Genomic DNA, 3,295 nt, shown 5'->3' with positions numbered 1-3,295 from the left:
TTATCCTAATTAAGGTTTTCTTAATTAATTATGCTTAAATATTGATCAGTTCTAAATTCAATTGCTATTGGTGTTTATAATTATTGATGAGAGTACCAAAAAAGCAGCGGTTGTTGATCCAGATAAACTTCAGAAGGTTCTGAAAGCAGCCCAAGAACATGGTATCGGTATCAAGATCATCCTCACAACTCGCCACCATAGTGAGAGAAATCGTTGGGATTGCAGGGAGAGAGAGATAGGGAGGGGTGGGGGTGGCGAACAGTGGCAAGTTAGGTTCGTGCATGCGGGATTAGCTGTCAGGTTCGTGTATGCGGGATGTGCTGTCCTTCGTCCATCCTGTGTCTGCATGTCCTCATTCACAAGGTAAGTACCATTTTTATACTTGATTTTCTACTGTTTGGTATGGTTTAATTCTCCCTGCCATTTTTATATTCGTGCATGTCCTGATTGAAAAGCCAAGAAATCATTTTGAAATCTTTTGTCTACTGCTCATAGTCGCGTGTATGTTCTTCTCCAACCCCACCTCTCTTTCATCAACAAAGCTTGATAATTTGTTTTTTTTTTTTTTTGGAAAAGATTTTGATTTTATTTAATTTTTTTTGTTTGGTTTGTTTTTGTTAATTGCAGCTGCCAGTAGCAATTTTCCCAGTACACATGCCCTCGATGCAGCTCACGCTACTGTTCCATGCACCGCTACAAGGTATGCATGCTGATTTGTACATATTCTTATTTATTTTATTTTGTAATATTGAGCAAAATCAAACATTTGATCACCTTCTTTTGATTTTGGGTTTGGTGGGTTTGATGCGTTCTGATATAATTATTTGGTTTTGGTTGATCTGAAATTGGTGATTGCATAACACGTTGGAATGTGAATTTTCATGCATTTTGTAATTCTGAGTCTGTGTTTGGATGCTTTAATATGTTGGATTACCTTAGATACTGGCCTTCCGCGACTCCCTTGATTTATGCATGATGGAACTAATTTACTTTAGAATAGATAATTTTTCTGGTCTTCTTACTTTTGTTGGAATGTTGTTACTGTAATCTGTTAATTTTGGATATTTGTTTGTCATGGGTTCTGTAAAAGTAGACTCCAGTTGTGTCCTATCTGGTTTTTTGATTATTTTCTCAATTAGGCTTATTTCTTACCAATTTCCTTTGAGATTTGTGCATGTGTGTTTGTTAATGCTCTGTTTCTTCATTTTTACAGGAAATGGAATTGCTCTCTTCCTCTTCTTGGCAACCACGTATGCCCTTTCTCTCTCAAATTCTTTCATTTGGGGTCTAAAGTTGATGCCTTTTTGCCTAAAATATCATGTTGTTAAATGGGTTACGATATTTTGATTCTCTGCGCATTTTGCATAGTGCAAAAAGCAAAATCTCTCTCTCTCTCTCTCTCTCTCTCTCTCTCTCTCTCTCTCTCTCTCTCTCTCTCTCTCTCTCTCTCTCTCTCTCTCTCTCTCTCTCTCTCGCTTTTTGTGGCTAAAGATCATGTCTTTTGTGTCATAAATTTGTTTTTGTTACATGGGGTTATGTATATCTTTTGGATAATAAAAAAAAAATTGAATCTTTACTAGGTTTCTTTAAATTTCTTTGAATTCTGCTTTGTAATTTTGGTTTAGAAATGTGTAGAATTACATTTAAGAGGATCATAAGGAAGAGAAGCAAAGATCAGTTCTCAGGCATTCCCTACGTGAGATGACTATGCTTAACTGCCTACTTTCCACTTGGTATGCCGCTTTGCTTCTCACTCCTTTAACTGCTCTCTCTCGCTCTCTCTCTCTCTCTCTCTCCCCTCTTTGCTGTGTATTGCCTAATTAATTATTTACATTTGTTTATTTATCTCTGTAAAGCTTTCATGCTTGGATTTTAAACATATGATTCAATTAGAAACCTTTATAATGTTGATGGTAGTAGAACATTCAACAGATATATATTCAACATTAGGTGGCTCTGGCAAAATCATATAGACTAAGATTTGGTAATATATGGAGGTGAGACGAGCTATTTCATTCCGAACTAAGACCTAAGAATCTTCGCAATTCTTATCCTATAAATTTGTATTTTTTTTAAATATTTATTAGTTTTTTGGTGATGCAGATACATGAACATGTTCAAAGGGAAATCATGAACCATAGATCACTGAAGCATCCGAATATCATTTGATACAAAGAGGTTAGTGATCATAAACTATTTTCATTTTGTATTATTTTAAAAAATATATTTTTTTTTGGTGATGCAGATGGATGAACATGTTCAAAGGGAAATCATGAACCACTGATCCCTGAAGAATCCGAATATCATTCGATTCAAAGAGGTAAGTGATCATAAACTATTTCGTTTTGTATTTTAAGAGGATGAATTTGGCAAGTTTTGTTTGAATTTTGTATGAGGATCTGCTGGGGTTGGTTGGATGACGACAGAACATGCTAAATTTGGCCTTTGGTGTGCTTAAACTGGTACGGGGGATGGTTGGAACTTTGAACCCGGAATGTAGTAGGACTAAGAGAAATGCCCTACCCACCAGGGCAATCCACCACTTGAGGAATTGTTGTTAAAATTACACTGCTAAAAATATGAGCTTTACTTCCTGATTTTGTGTCTTATTCATGCAGTTACGCTTGAAATAGTTGATTCCCGCCGCAACTCGCGGGCTTATTTTCTAGTATGAACTATTACAAGCTTGAGTACAGTTGTTTCCGAACATAGCAAAACCATCTGCTGCCATGTTAGCCTCTCGAAATATAGAATTTATAGTATAGTTAGGAGTTTGATGTAGTAGGTGCCAAATGTTCTTTACAATATATGAAATTTGTCAAGAAAATTGAATATCTTTCTTATTTGTTTTATCAAGGTCTTCCAATCACCTTCAATGTCAATTTTAGGATAACGCATTCAAACTGCCCAATGGATGAAAGCCCTTTTCAATGTTGTGGCCTCTGCTTGCAAAACAAAAAAGAAGCCTGAAGGAAGTATTCCTTAACTTTTTTTTTATTTTTTAAATAACCAAAATCATCTACATTAAGGGAGAGAGTTTGGCTTAACTTCACAACTCGTTAACTTTGAGAAGTTATCGATAATAGCCAAAATTTAACACCTAATTTCATAAATGTCACTTTTTCTAAAAGCTTTCAAAAATAACATAAAACCCACTTAAATAGACTTAAATACCCTCAAAATTAAAACCAAATAAAATAAGGATGTAGTTGGTAATGTAATGAAAAAAAATCTGAATTGTGGCCTCTTCTAACTACATAGTTTTTCAATGAGGAAAAATAGTCAATGGCAGACA

At 35.1% G+C, this 3,295-nt stretch overlaps 1 long non-coding RNA gene across 4 annotated transcripts; it reads left to right on the top strand.

The window, feature by feature from the left end:
• Positions 1-294: 294 nt before the first annotated feature.
• Positions 295-2,596, top strand: LOC126620771 (uncharacterized). Of its 4 annotated transcripts, XR_007622659.1 has the most exons (7): positions 302-363; positions 628-700; positions 1,214-1,250; positions 1,626-1,733; positions 1,933-1,997; positions 2,104-2,178; positions 2,246-2,596. It is a non-coding gene; the product is annotated as an uncharacterized LOC126620771 (long non-coding RNA). The 4 variants fall into 4 exon arrangements; XR_007622657.1 differs by having other exon boundaries at positions 295-363; positions 1,214-1,733; XR_007622658.1 differs by lacking the exon at positions 302-363 and adding an exon at positions 370-501 and having other exon boundaries at positions 1,214-1,733.
• Positions 2,597-3,295: the final 699 nt, after the last annotated feature.

The sequence above is a fragment of the Malus sylvestris genome, chromosome 5 (assembly GCF_916048215.2).
Source record: "Malus sylvestris chromosome 5, drMalSylv7.2, whole genome shotgun sequence".
NCBI lineage: Eukaryota > Viridiplantae > Streptophyta > Magnoliopsida > Rosales > Rosaceae > Malus > Malus sylvestris.
Note: the sequence above shows the minus strand (reverse complement) of the source record. Positions and strands in the feature narration are given on the sequence as shown.